The sequence below is a fragment of the Macaca nemestrina genome, chromosome 2 (genome assembly GCF_043159975.1).
Source record: "Macaca nemestrina isolate mMacNem1 chromosome 2, mMacNem.hap1, whole genome shotgun sequence".
Taxonomy (NCBI): Eukaryota; Metazoa; Chordata; class Mammalia; order Primates; family Cercopithecidae; genus Macaca; species Macaca nemestrina.
Genome location: NC_092126.1, coordinates 115,537,114 through 115,552,188, shown reverse-complemented (window position 1 = coordinate 115,552,188; position 15,075 = coordinate 115,537,114). Strand labels below are relative to the sequence as shown.

The 15,075-nt window shown below is 56.2% G+C and overlaps 1 long non-coding RNA gene across 1 annotated transcript; it reads left to right on the top strand.

The window, feature by feature from the left end:
- Nucleotides 1-8,477: 8,477 nt before the first annotated feature.
- Nucleotides 8,478-13,451, top strand: LOC139361773 (uncharacterized). The gene is made up of 3 exons (XR_011619401.1): nucleotides 8,478-8,493; nucleotides 12,617-12,666; nucleotides 13,418-13,451. It is a non-coding gene; the product is annotated as an uncharacterized lncRNA (long non-coding RNA).
- Nucleotides 13,452-15,075: the final 1,624 nt, after the last annotated feature.

Here is a 15,075-nt window from a genome sequence, read left to right as displayed (position 1 = left end):
TACGTTCAGCTATTACCGTTGCTGATTTAGAGAAGCCACATGTTGGCAGTCGCCAGGCACACGGCAGGGCGCCCAGGACAGCACTGGGGGCTGAATCATTCCTCAGTGTGAAGTCCTGCCATGGCCCTCATGCCTGGTCCTGCCTGGGATCCATTCCGATGTAGTCGGTCGCCTGGCAGTTCAAACTGCAGTAAGAGCCATAATAATAACACACAACCATGGCCTTGTGCTGGGCCAGGTGTCTTGTAGGCTTTACATGATAAACTCACTTAATCTCCCCAGCAACTCTCGGAGGCAGGTGCTGGATATCCCCCACGGACAGATGAGGAAGCCAAGACAGAGAACTGTGAAACCATGTGTCAGGAGGGGCCCCACTTGGGTCTGGGCACAGGTCTGGCTGCCTTGGGAGTCCTTGCTCTCAACTACTCCAGGCCTGAGAGGTCAGGAGACCTTTGGGTTTTGACCCCTTCCCATCCTGACACCAGCTGGGCTCCCACCTGTGCCAACCCGAGGAAAGCAGCATGTTGTGGGAAGGAGCCCTGAGCTCCCTTTCTGAAGGGACTGCGATGCACGTGTAGGTTACCTGGGTTAGGCAGGGAAATGGAAGAGAAGAGCTGACAACAGCTGGGGAGGCTTGGGAGGGAGTGTCAAGTCAGGGCCGTCCTCCTGGAGTGCACAGGCTGGAGGGGCAGAGAGTCAGGGACACCCAGTTCTAACAGGTAAGGTAGTCTGGGGGCATCTCCCAGAAGGGACATCTTCTAGTGGAGATGAACATCCTGCTGTTCCTGCCTCCAGCTTTTGTGCGTGCTACATGCTCTCCTGGAATATTCTCCACCTGCTGCAACCCCCTTCAATGGGCTCCCTCTTTTCTTTTTCTTTTCTTTTCTTCGCTTCTCTTTTTTTATTTTCCTCCCTCCCTCCCTCCTCCCTCCTTCCCTCCCTCCCTCCCTCCCTCCCTCCCTCCCTCCCTCCCTCCCTTCCTTCCTTCCTTCCTTCCTTCCTTCCTTCCTTCCTTCCTTCCTTCCTTCCTTCCTTCCTTCCCTCCCTCTTTCTCTCTCTGTCTCTCTTTCTCTTCTTTCTTTCTTCTTTTTTGATAGAGTTTCGCTCTTTTCACCCAGGCCAAAGTGCAAGTAAAGCTACAATCTTGGACTCACTGCAACCTCCACCTCCCGGTTCAAGCGATTCTCCTGCCTCAGCCTCCTGAGTAGCTGGGATTACAGGAGCCCACCACCCACCCAGCTAATTTTTGTATTTTTAGTAGAGATGGGGGTTTCACCATATCCAGGCTGGTCTCGAACTCCCGACCTCAGGTGATCTGCCTACCTCGGCCTCCCAAAGTGCTGGGATTATAGGTGTGAGCCACTGCGCCTGGCTTCTTTTCTTTCTTTTTCTTTCTTTATTTCCTTTCTCTTTCTTTTTCTTTCTTTCCCTCTCTTTCTTTTCTTTCTTTTTTTTTCCTTCCTTCCCTCTTTCTTTCTTCTTTCTCTTTCTTTCTTTCTTCTTTCTCTTTCTCTTTCTTTCTTTCTCTCTTTCTTTTCTGTCTTTTTCCTTCCTTCCCTTTCTTCTTTCTCTTTCTTTTTCTTTCTTTCTCTCTCTTTTCTTTCTTTCTTTTTCCTTCTTTCTTTCTCCTTCCTTCCGTCCCTCCCTCTTTCTTTCTTTTCTTTCTCTTATTTTCTTTTCTTTCTCTCTTTTCTTTCCTTCCTTCCCTCCTTCTCTCCTTCCCCCCTTCCTTCCTTCCTTCCCTCCTTCCTTCCTTCCTTCCTTCCCTCCTTCCCTCCTTCCCTCCTTCCCTCCTTCCTTCCTTCCTTCCTTCCTTCTCTCTCTTCTCTCTCTTTTTTTTTTCACCGGAGTCTCGCTCTGTCACCCAGGCTGGAGTGCAGTGGTGCGATCTCGGCTCACTGCAAGCTCCACCTCCCAGGTTCACATCATTCTCCTGCCTCAGCCTCCCGATTAGCTGGGGACTCCAGGTGCCCGCCACCACACCTGGCTAATTTTTGTGTGTGTGTGTGTATTTTTAGTAGAGACGGGGTTTCACCGTGTTAGCCTGGATTGTCTTTATCTCCTGACCTCGTGATCTGCCCACCTCAGCTTCCCAAAGTGCTGGGATTACAGGCATGAGGCACCTACCTTCCTTTCCTTCCTTCCTTCCTTCCTTCCTTCCTTCCTTCCTTCCTTCCTTCCTTCCTTCCTTCCTTCCTTCCTTCCTTCCTTCCTTCTTTCCCTTTCTTCCTTTCATTCGTTCTTTCTTGACAGAGTCTCATTCTGACACCCAGATTGGAGTGCAGTGGCACGATCTTGGCTCACTGCAACCTCTGCCTCCCAGGTTCAAGTGATTCTCCTGCTTCAGCCTCCTGAGTGGCTGGGATTACAGGCATGAGCCACCACACCCAGCTAATTTTTGTGGTTTTTGTAGAGATGGGGTTATGCCATGTTGGCCAAGTTGGTCTAGAATTCCTGACCTCGAGAGATCTGCCCACCTCGGCCTCCCAAAGTGCTGGGATTACAGGTGTGAACCACTGCTCCTGGCCTGTCTGCTCTTTCCCTGAGTTTACTGCACATGTCTTCTCCTCCAGGAAGTCTTCCCTCACCTTGTCCCCCAGCTGGGGTTCTGATGCCTCCTGTGGCTCCCATGGCCCTCTGTGCAGGCCCATCCCTGGAGGTCTTGGTGACCAGGGTGCTGTGTCCAGCTGGACATCATCAGCACCCCTGGCCATATGTCTGGGGCACCTCTGGGAACTTACCTAGCTCTGGGTGTCAGACCTGTGTGACTTGTGCACAAAGAGGGGTTGCACCATCTGCCTCACTGTGTCCCCCCATATGTCCCAGAGTCACTGCATCTGTCCAGGCCTTTGGTGGTGCTCTAGAGCTGGGGCTGACGCTTCTGCAGCTCTGACAGGACCTCCTGCCTCTGCAGCCATGTTCACTGCCCACCATGATCGCCTGCCCTCCCCTCTGTCAGGTTCCAGCCAGAGAAGGGTCTGGCAGCTCCTGTTTATAAATATCTGCCACAGCCACAGCTAAGTGGAGGGGTCTGGAGGCCACACTAATTGATTAATTAAACCCTTTCGGTTAATTAGCTCTGTCCCTCCAGGGAAAAAGTCTAGAGCTGGAGCCAGAGCCTCCTCTGGGCTGGGGGAGGGTTTAATTAGCCTGGGTCAGGCTGAGCCTGATGCCAGCTGCTGGGGGCAGTGGAGAGCCCAAGAGGAGAGTAGTTCTGGGCACTGAAGCCAGTGGGCCACCTAGGCCAGGGAGAAGGAGACTCTCACTTCAACCCAGACCAGCCACTCCTGACCACCCCCACCCTGAGCCCCAGAGGCCAGAGGCAGTGGGACCTGGAGGAGGGAAAATGTGTACTCAAGAGGCAGGACCTGTGAGAGCGAAAGGGTGGAGGCCGGATCTGGGAAGATGAAGTAGTCTTTACTGTGATTTGTGTTCCTGCACAGGGGCTGAGGGAGGATCCAGACAGGGGCTCCAGCCCTGGCTGCTGCTGTGCCTTGAATGCCACACAAGCGCTTGGGATTTCTCTGGACGTGGCATGGCAGGTTTGAAGCTAGGGTGGGATCCAATTAAGGTTTGGTTTTAGAAAGATCTCACGAGGGACAGCTGCTCAGGGGCGAGTGGATTGAAGGGACAAGGGAGGAATGGGGGCATGGAGAAGGGGCCTCAGGTTTCCAGAGAGAATGGAGGTCCATCATGTCTAGGGGCTGGTGGGGAGTGAGGTCCAATCTGGGCATCAGCCCATGAGCTTGTACTGAATGGTCCGGGGCCACCCGCTTCCCTTCTCTGGCCCTCTCTCCCTCCATCCACAAGGTGCCCAGGTTGGGGGTGGGAGTGGGGAGGAGATGTTTTTGAGGTCACAGCCTCAGGATGTGAATGTCACTGGCATGTTTCCTTGTCCCAGGATAAAGCACCTTCTTTACCCCCCACCCCCCAGCTCTCCTTGGTACCTGCAGGCGTCTGATCTAGCAGTGTTCACATGTATGTGGAATACCTCATTTGTGATCTATTCCAGACAGGAGGGAGGAGGGGAAGGGAGGGGGACATAGTGGTGGAGGAGGGATACCTGTGCCCAAGCTGGCCCTGGCCCTGGGGAGCAACTGGCCACAGTAGGAGCAGGGAGCCCAGGACACCCCAACCGGCCACAGGCAGCAGGCAGGGCTGCAGTGCTGGCATGAAGCCTGCTCTGGGCCGGTCCTCCAGCTCCCTGAGTGGTTGCCCAAGTGGGAACAATGACCCTTTCACGTCACGCCTCCTCCAGTCACAGCAACTTTGGCGCCGCAGGACAAAGGGGCCGTTTCATCATTGTCGGGCTGGATCAACAGCCCGCCCGCCTGAGCCCTGCTGCCCCCACCCAGCCGGGCCCAGGAAGGGAGGCTGACTGCCCAGGCTGGCCGGAGCCCGGGACGGTCTCCCATCTGTCCTAGCCACATCCGTCCCAGGACCCTCCTCAGTTCCCACACCTTTGCCTTTTGGGCTCACTGCTGGCCTTCTATGAAGACACCTGGCTCTGCTCTGCTCTTTCCCTTCCCCAAGCCTTGGTCTACCCATCTGTGGAAAGGGGGCTGGGAGAGATGGGCCCCCAGGCTCTGCTCAGGTCTATGACTCTGAGGTGTAAGCCTTTCTACTTGTACTCTCTGCCCCCACCCAGTCCTGGTCCCCAAGAGGGAGCATTGAAGTGGGATGGGCCAATGCCTCCTTGGGAGGAGTCCCTGGCCCATGGGGGACAGGAAATAGAAGAGGCCTTGTGGTTTGAGTCCCTGCCAGGCCCGTGCCTAGACTTTTGTTCCCAGTGAATTTCCATGATGTGAGCTAGCCCAAGGCCATTTTTGCTCACTCTTGGGCTAGCCTGAGCCCTCCATGAATACTAGGCTGTACAGAGACCCAGGGGGACAGGGCTCTGCCCAGGGTGGACTCTCTCCCCCATGCCCAGCTCTGCCTTCTGCCTTTGTTAGGGCCTGGGGGTTTGGGACCCTGAGCCCCACGTTTCCTCCCTTCTCCACATGTTGAGGGTTTGCTGGGGGCTTCCTAGTGGGGAGGGGTGGGAGGCCTTGTCTTGCTCTTGATGAAGAGACCCCAGTCTGGGGACCAAGACAGAAAGTGCACCCTCTCACCCTGCATGGTCAGAACTAGGTCAGGAAAAATGCCTGAGAATCCAGCCATCGGGGGCCCAAGCCACATCCTCGGAATAAGGGCTGTGGGACAGGTTGGTGGCCTCCTGGAGGGTGCTCACAGCCTTGGGCCTGCAGACGGCAAGAGTGTTGATAACTCATCACCCAGGGGTGAGGAGGGAAGCTCGATTTCCTGAGCCCCGTGGGAATGCAGATGACACTCAAGGCTGATGGGTCTGGGGGCTCACCCTGGGTCATCTGCGCAGCACAAACCATCTGGGCAGCCTGTGTTGAGAAGGCCCTGCTGCACGGGCCCAGATGCCGCTTCTGCTCAACGAAGCAGGGCACTCCCTCAACGCAGCAGACTCTACCCTGATGAGCTCTTCCTAACTCAGGAGTGGACTGAGTTAGAAACCGGAGGCACCTGGGTTCCACAGTCTTCCCCACTTTCCAGATGAGAATCCTGAGGCTCAGAAAGGTCAAGTGATCATTGAAACCCCACGGCAGGTGAGGGGCAGAACAGAGACTCAGCAACTGGGTCAGGATGCAGCTGGGTCGGGCTGGTCACCGCAGGGGCCTGGTCACAGGGTGACCGCCCTGGGTGCTGGGCAGTACACGGCCGCTGAGGGCAGACATGGCTATAAGGATGCTGGAGACCTGCAGGGCCAGGCCTGCTCTGCAGTCCCTATGGCTGCCCATCCCCGCAGCCATGGTCTCTGCCAGGTCGGCGGCACTACACACACATTGCCCATTTGCCCTGCCTCCCTTCCTCTGACTAAGGCTAAAGGCTCACCCCTTCAGGGGACTCAAGCTCTGGCACTTGTTGGCAGGAAATGCCCAGCCCAGCCTCCCCAGAGCCTGCCTGCCCTGTCACCCTCTCTCTGGGTTCCTTGGCAGAGGCTGCCAGGAGCACATGGTGGGGGTGAGGCTGCTCCCCTGGTTTGAGGGTGCTGGGCTCAGCCTGGGCCAACATCAGGCAGTCGGGGGTAGAAGCGGGTGCTCTCTCGTCCAGACCTGGCCAAGGACCCCTTCTGTCCCAGCTGCCAGTCTTGCTGACACCCCAGCCTCAGAATCCTTGGTGCCTAAAGCTTCCTCGAGCCTAGTCAAGCCCAAGACCCAGGGAGGGGGTTAGGTGCCGAGCCCCCAGCAGAAGGGGAAAACCTCGGCTCTGAGCCAAATTTCAACCTCCTTCAGTTTCAAGGTAGCCCCTGAACTGTGTCCATCCAAGGAACAGAGAGGTGGAGGCTACCCCAAGATGTCTGGGAGAGAAGTGGGAGTTTGGCCTCTTTACACTGGGGGCTGCCTCCTCTGGGATCCCTGGATGATCTGCGGCAGCTGCCGTAAGGGAAGAGGGATGGGGCTTCAGGCAACTTTTGGATCCAGGGCAGGGCCGCAGCTCCAACATAGCCTGCTCCAGCCTCTGCCCCAGGCTCAGGCCCTGAGGTGGCCAGCACCTGCCTGAGCTGGGCTGTACTAGGCAGAGGAGGCTGCTGCGGCCTGAGGGCGAAGCACAACTGGCCTGAGTGTTCCTAGGTAGAGCCAGGAGGCTGAGGCTCTGGATCCTGACTCCAGCTCTGCTCCCGAAGGGCTGTGGGCCCGCAGCCAGGTCCCTGGCCTTTCTGGGCCTCAGTCTCCCCATCTGCACACTGGCTGGACTCCTGTAGAGGGCTATTGGCAGTCCATATTCTGCAAGTTCTTGCATCATACCTGCGAGGCAGAACACACCAGCAGGCCCCCAGCAGTCACCCTGTCTGTCCTGAGGATTTCTGGGAGGGGATCCTACTCTGTCCTCTGGTGAAGAGGCACTCTGAGAAAAGTACAATGATGGTCTGATGACAAGGCGAGCCGGGGCTGTAATTGGGGCAGCTGACAGGGTCCTCACAGAGGTGGGGAGACCTGGCCTCGAAAGGCCAACCTATAGACCTTGTTCCACATTCACACAGCACTGTTTATGCTGAAAGCTTTTTTGCCATTCAGGCAATAAAATACTGGGGCTGCTGAAAGTGCAGCCCTGGGGTGGTGGGCCTGGGATAGGCAGAAAGCCCCTTGCAGACCAGCCCCCTCCTCCCACCTTCCCCCAGCCCAGCAGCCTCCACTCCTGGACCTCCTGAGCACCTCCCTCTGTATAGGTGTCACTCCACTAGCATCCGGTGTCGGTGAGTGGTCGGTATGTGATCCAGCCCTTCGGTCTCTGGGCCTCAGCTGCCACCTGTAGGCAGTAAGTGCATCCCCTCCCCAAGGGCTGTGGTAAGGGTCAGATACCTCTGATGAACAAAAGCTCTGAAAACCACCTGTAATCCCAGCACTTTGGGAGACTGAAGTGGGAAGATTGCTTGAGCTCAGGGGTTCGAGACCAGCCTGGGCATCACAGTGAGACTTCGTCTCTACAAAAAAATCCAAAAAAAAAGTAGCCGAATGTGGTTGCACTCACCTACAGCCCCAGCCACTCTAGAGGCTGAGGTGGGAGAATCCTCTGAGCCCGGGAGGTGGAGGCCACAGAACTATGATTGCACCACTGCACTCCAGTCTGGGCAACCAACAGAGCAAGATTCTGTCTCAAAAAATAAAAAAAGCTCTGGACACAGCCAAGCCAGGTGGTGAGCATCACATATGGCAGTATCCCAGTGGGGTGAGCTCTGGGGCACAGCTGAGAGTCTGGCTTTGAGTCAGACTGGTTTCCAATCTCACCCTCAGAGGGCATCAGCTGTATGCCCCTGGGCAGGGTACTTCCCTTCTCTGAGCCTTATTTAAATGGGGATCATAAAGGGACCTGTCTCATCAGGTGTGGGAGAACTTGTCTGAACCACCAGGCCCTGGGGGATGAGAGCAGCTGGTATTGGGCTGTGCCTGCTGGGGGATGGGAGCAGTAGCTCCCAGGCACCCCTAAGCACCCCACAGTCTCTGGGCTGGGAGTGAGTTTGGGTGCCTCACCTTGCTGGGGGAAGAGCCCTGGGGATGCATCGTCAGGGGCTGTCCAAGCAGCCATTGTGGAGTGTGCCCCAGTTGGAGGACAGGGGGGATGGAAATGCTGCCTTGAAGATGGGGGACACCGTCTGGTGACCCTGTGGGTGGCTGGGAGGATCAGGGTGCTAGGCCACTCTGCCCTGGCACTGGGTCTCAGGGAACAGAGGGCAGAGAGACACAGAGGTCAGGCCCAGAAGGAAGGAGGCCTCAGGTGTCTCTCCTCTGGCAGCAGGGCTCCTTGAATGCTGCAGTCTGAGCCTGACCCCGGGCTGGGGGAGCCCTCGGACTGAGTGGGCTCAGCCATGCTTCCCCTCCTGGAAGAACTCTCCCTCCCAGGTACCCGAGCCAGCAGTAACCACCGCTCCAAGCTGAAGACGTCACAGAAGTGCTTCTAACTCCTTCACGAGGTTCCCACTGCACTGTGAGTATGGAGACAGAGGCCCAGAGAAATTCAGTGGCTTAGAATGTGAGGCAGGAGAACCCAGAGCCCCAGCCTTTGGCTAGACAGGAGGGATGGAATGAGGATGCTTCGTCCTGGGGTCAGCCCTAGAGAGGCACAGGGACAAGGCCACTCCAAGGCCCGCCTGTCCTGATCCTCCTGTCCCCAGCTGGCTGCCTCATGCGTGGGCTGGCATTGCCGCTTCCAGGAAGCTGCCCAGCCCCAGGCTGAGGGAAATGCCTTCGCTGTGCCCACCACCCTGTCCTGGTGCTGTGGGACTTGTTTGTCTATGGGAACACCCATAAGGCTCCACGAGGGTAGGGCTGGCTCACCCACTCCTATGTTCCCACAGAGGGAGCAAGGGAAGCCCAGAGAAGGGACCATGAGGCTGTGGCGTGGGCCATGATGTCACAGCAGGTCCTTTTATCCTAGGGGGAGCTCAGGCAGCCTCGTCCCAGGCCACAGGTATAACTGACCTCCTGAAATGGGGGTGGGATGGTGTCTCAGCTCTCCCTGGCTGCCTCGTAACCCACCAACGGCGGGGGATCTGGAGATGCTTTCTGCAGGCCATTTGGCAACTTGAATCAAAAGGCCTAAAAATATGAACAACCTTTAATCCAGCAATCTCATTCCTGGGAATCTGCCCTAAGAAAATCACAGCTTGAAGGAAGGGAGAAGTGGAGTGGGTTAGCCTCTAACTTGATCTGTGGCTCCCTGGCTCACATTGGACCTGGTGGCTGTTGTCCAGCCTCCCCCAGTGAGATTGTTCCCTCCCATAGGATCATGTCCATCATCCTCCCCAGAGAATGTGGCCCACGGTGCCCAGGCCACTGCCCAGGCCTGTGTTACACATTCATGGACCTTCCCTGTCCATCCTTCACCTTTCTGGGACTCAGGCTTCTCTCTGCCCAAACATGGGCATCCTAGAGGCCCCCTCCTCCAGGGAGTCTGCTCAGATTTCATCCATGGGCATCCTGCACCCTGTGTGCCCCCAGGTGGAGGTCTTTGGAGACCTCTGTCCTCCCTGTGGGTATGAGGTGGCTCCACTCTCCATAGTGCTGTTTGACCACTCCCTGCTGAATTCCAAGAGTCTCTAGCGGGTGTGAGACTGAACTGCTGCCCTTCCCTAGGCATCATGAGGGCACCATGACAACACACCTGGCGGGTCAGCCTCATGCTCCCTGGCTTTGGCAGTGCCCGGCCTCAACACAGCATAGCCTGGGATGCCGGACACAGGCAAGGCCGCCCTCTTCCCCTCCCTCTCTAGGCCCCCGGGGGGTCATCTGTTCCTCCCCCCACCTCCAGCCCTTGCTGCCTACAAAGTCTATTTTTCCAGCAGGAGGTAAGTGAACTTCTGCCCTGTGTTCCCTGTAAGTCCAAGAGACAGAGGTGGCTGGGTGCAGTGGCTCATGTATGTAGTCCCAGCATTTTAGGAGGCCAAGGAGGGAGGATTGCTTGAAACCAGGAATTTGAGACCAGCCTGAGCAATATGGCGACACCCCATCTCTACAAAAAAATTAAAAAATTAGCCCAGCATTGGCTGGGTGTGGTGGCTCATGCCTTTAATCCCAGCACTTTGGGAGGCCAAGGCAAATGGATCACGAGGTCAAGATATCAAGACCATCCTGGCCAACATGGTGAAACCCTGTTTCTACTAAAAATACAAAAATTAGTTGGGTGTGGTGGCAAGTACCTGTAATCCCAGCTACTCAGGAGACTGAGGCACGAGAATCGCTTGAACCCAGGGGAAGGAGGTTGCAGTGAGCCGAGATTGTGCCACTGCACTCCAGCCTGGCGACAGAGCTAGACTCTGTCTCAAAAAATAAAAATAAAAAAATAAAATATTAGCCAGGCATGGTGACCCCCACCTACTCAGGAGGCTGAGGTGGGAGGATCACTCGGGCCCAGGAGTTTACGGCTGCTGTGAGCTATGATCACACCACTGCACTCCAGCTTGCAAGACAGAGTGAGGCCCTATCTCAAAAAAAGAAAAAGAGAGAGTGACAGAGAAACAGAGAGACACAGGCCAGGCTACTGGGCAAGGAGTGCAGCACAGTGAGAAGGTACTTAATCCATTCAGCACCGTGCACCACCCTAGGCAGCTTAAACTGTGATACCTGATTTCTCAGGAGTCACAGGTAAGAGGAACTCAGGGAAGTCTCAGGGAACTCAGAAGTCTCAGGGAAGAGGAACCTGTGTGGTTTAGCCCCTCATGTGTATCAGGCTCTGTTCTAGGCACATACCACCTTACTTCATCCTCATGGGAAGGAATTATTCTCCCCATCTTTCAGACAGTGAAATTGGGATGTACAGGGAGTTTCAGGCACCCAGCCAAGGAACTCAGCTATAATCCCACAAACAGTGGGGAGGGAGTCCTTGAAGGCACGAGAGCAGGGAGAAGGGCGCAGGCCAGGTGGAGGCCTCTTAGGGACTCACAGCGCCTGTCCTCCTGAGACCTTGCAGGGTCACTCCCCATGCTGCCGCAGCAGGTGCTGGGGGTGTCTGCTCTGGCCTCTCCCAGCCATGCAGGCCCAGGCCCTGGCTTATCCGCCACAGCCTCTGCTGCAGCCTCAGGATGTGCCTGGAATTCCAAAGCTGAGCTGCAGAGACCATCTGCCCGGAGCCTAGCTTGCTCCAGGCAAGGCCGGGTTGGTCTCTCCACACTGCATGAGGTGCTGTGGCCTCAGGGGTCCTCACACAAGAAAAGGAGAGTGAGTTAACCCAAGGCTACCTGCTCCTGCCCCCACCGCACCCCACCCCAGGACCTGGGAGAGTGGTGCCAGGGGCAGCAGAAGCTCCTGCAGAGCCCTCAGCCCCTCTCTGCAAGCTGGCAGCTGCCCAGCCACCCACTTGGGCTCAGAGCCCTGTCCAGAGGGCTGAACGCAGAGCCAGGCAGGCATGCCTCAGCCTCCTCCCCTGGTGTTCTGTGGGCTCAGACAAAGAACCCTGTGCAAAACTGGCTGCCCAGACGCCCTCCACGTGGGCTGAGCAGGTCATCCAGTGGAGTTGAGCCTGCAGGTATAGGACAACACTGGGTTGGAGCCCCAGCTCCGCCACCTACAGCTGTGTGACCTTGGGGACATTGCTAACCCTACTAAGCTCCAGACTCCTCATTAGGAAAATGGGGAGTGTGAGACCAGAACCCCAGAGGTTTAGGTGGGGCAGTGCAGGGCCTGGCGTGATCATGAGAGCACTGTTTCCATATAGTGAGGCCTTGTTCTGTGCAAGCTCTGCACGAAGACTTTCGTATGCTTTCATCTTTATGGGAAGAAATTTTTCTCCCCATCTTTCAGGCAATGAAACTGGGGTGTACAATGCATCTTCACAAATAGCCCACGAGACACACCTGTTCTCCAGATATGTGTGGCATTCTCTGCATCTTACAGATGAAGAAACTGAGGCTCTGCAAGGCTAAGGCACACCCTGTGGTCGTGAAGGAGGGATGGAGTGAGGGAAACTGTCTTTACGGGGCAGCCAGTTGCAGCTACGGGCTGGGGGCAGGAATGCAGTGTGGGACTGAACAGCATGACATGTCATGTGTGTGGCTGGTGCCACTGAGGACTCCTTCTCGGGACCTCTCAGAGGTGACAGAGGGGTGGGAGCAAGCAGGATAAAAGAAAAGAGGAAGGAAGGAGGAGGGAGCTGCTGGAGAGGGCAGAGCCAAGGCCCCCAGACTGCCATGGACTGGCTAGGACTCCTTGCTGTTGACCTGGGCCCAGCCCACCAGTCCCTTCATCCCAGCCTGGTAGGCAGAGAGGCCCAGGCAGAGAGGCCAGGAGGGTCCCCCGGGGGGCTGGGGGGCCTGTGTGTATGCAAGCATGCAGACATGTGGCGGTGTGGTCCTGGGGCCCTATCTGTGGCTACCCTCCAGTGGGCGTGTAGCGGGGTGTCCCATCTGCTCCCCAAGCCACCTAGCTTTGGTTTTGTTTTTGTCGTTTTGAGGCAGGGTCTTACTCTGTCACCCAAGCTGGAGTGCAGTGGTGTGATCATGGCTCACTGCAGCAAGGGGCTCAAGCGATCCCCCCACTTCAGCTTTCAGAGTAGCTGGGTCTGCAGGTGAGTGCCCCCATGCCTGGCTAAGTTTTTGTTGTTTTATTTTTTGTAGAGATGAGTTCTCACTATGTTGCCCAGGCTGGTCTCAAACTTCTGACTCAGGTAATGCCCCTGACTTGGCCTCCCAGAGTGCTGGGATTACAGGTGTGAGCCACCGTGCCCCGCCCCCAGTTTTTGTCTCTGACACTCGTGTTGCATAAGTGGGATTGATCTCTACTAGCTGCAGCTGCCTTTCCTCCAGCAACAAGCTTGTGTTGCCTTCTGCGCCAGCTTCCATGTCTGGCTCAATGGGGTCCTGTGCAAAGACCTGCCATGGACATTTCCAGTTTCCCAGGGATTTGCCATTAAGGATTCTGCTGTCACAGACCCTCTTGCAAAGAGTGTGCTCGTGAGCAATGAGACTGCTGAGCAGAGTGTCTCAGTCCCTCTGAGTGTGCATCTGGGTACTAGGGTTATTGGTGCTCTGTGACTCTGGGCAAGCATTTCAACTCCCCTGGGCCTCAGCTCCTCATCTGTAAAACAGGGGAAAATAATTGGGCAAATCTCCCAGGATCATGAGAATTAAGTTAAATGAGGGAGTGCTGGGAAGCCAAGCTCAGTCAGTGTCTGGAGCAGAGCAAGAGAAGGGTGCTGTTCCCCAGGTTCCTGTTATTGTCAGTAGTGTCATCTGCCTGGTCTGGCTGGGATCTTGCAGCCAGCAACCACCCAGGTCCTAAGGGTGGGAGCTTTGCTAAGAAGCGTGCCTGGGCCTGGTCTCTGGTTCAGGGGAACTGGAGGCTTGGATCTCCCCTCTGGGTTAGCATGAGGTGACTCAACCCATGTCATGTGGCAAAAATCCTTTCCACACCCTCAGGTTCTCATGAATCCAGCCTTGGGTGGAAGTGGAGGCCCTTAGCCAGATTCAAAGAAGGACCCGTTCCGTGTGGAAGCCTCCCAGGGGCTGGGGTGGTGGGGCTGGCACCCATCCGACAGCCTGTGGGCTCCTTTCTGAGTGACCATCTTTTTCCCTGGCTCCCTCCCCAGGCCCCAGGGACTCTTCCTTTTACACACACTTGTCCCTTCCTGGGGTGGCCAAGGCTAAAAAGGACCCAGAAGCCCCCCGACGCTGATGATGGCCAGAAAGGTCCCAGGCCCCTTAAAGGCCCCCATCCCTCCACTGCCTGCCAGATGAATTCCAAGACTCCACAAGGTGCCCCTTCCAACCATTCATCCGGAAAATACTTTCCAGAAAAGCTCTCAACTGCTTCTGGGTTATGTCCACTGCCCTGGACGTTGGGGCAGAGAAGAAAGCCAGGGTTCATCCCCAAGACTGGCCCCAGCCTCCTTCAACACCTGAACACGCCAGCCCTTAGAGACCCTGATAGTGAGGGCTGCAGAAGTCTCCACCAAAGGGTGATGATGAGTCTGGCTCCCGTCCAGGCCAAGGGGCTCCTCACTCCTTCACCCTCCTCCTCCCGTCTCTGTGATCCAAGGCTTGGGCTCTTCTTGGCTCCCACAGGTGGCACTGTCATTATTGATGGTTCTTCCTGAGAGTCCAACAGATGATGGACAGGTGTGTCCCAGGGAGCTGTCAGGACCAGTGTGTGATTAGCCAGAACAACTTCAGGGGCTCAGAAAGGGGAAAGGTTGTATTATTTATTCCCATGTGTTTGCTCAATATTGAGTTATTAATCTGTTCAGATTTATTGGGTCCTACTCAATAAATAAGAGGTGGGGTGGCCAGATCAGCCCAGGGTCTTCTGACAGTTTGTGGGTGACAGCTTTTAACCGTTTTCTGCCCTGGGGGTTTGTTCTGGCCTCTACTGGGCACCCGAGGCCCATCTGGGCAGACAGTGCTGTTCATTGGTCAGCTGAGGCTCTGAATGCAGCTCTAAGAGGCCTGCGTTCAAACCTCACTTTCTAGTGGTGTGACCTTGGGCTGGTGACCTCACCTCTCTGGGCATTGTCCCCATTTAGAAAGGAGGACCTGGTGGTCCACAGGGCAGAGGGAACAGGACAGGGGCCACGCACCGCAGCATGTGGGGACACACACAATAAATGCCCAGTGATGCAGCGCCATGTGGCTTCTTCCCTGTCCAATGCTTGGGAGGCTGAGGGCGAGGTCAGGACCCTGTGTCTGCTCCCTTGGACCAGAGCAGACCAAAGCCACTTCCAGGCCTCAGTTTCCCCATCTGTAAAGCCTGTAAATGAGTGAGACAGAACCATAGTAGAGGCCCTGCCATGGCACAGAATACAAAGAAGAACCACACTCCATACCGACTGCAGGTCCCGAGTAAGCTGTGCACAGAGGGCCTTAGGATTTACTCCGAGGTATGGCAACCAGATGTCTGCGGCCAGCGGGCCATGGGGGCAGAGTGTCAGAGCCCAGGTCTAGGTGGCTTGAGAGTGGGGCCATGAGCTGCCCTTTGTTGAGTGACCCCGGGTTATCTCCTCCAGACAGCTCCTTCCACCAGCTCTGCCCTCTGGCTACCGCTTATCTCCCTGATAGATGGTCCCACTGTCCTGGCAGAG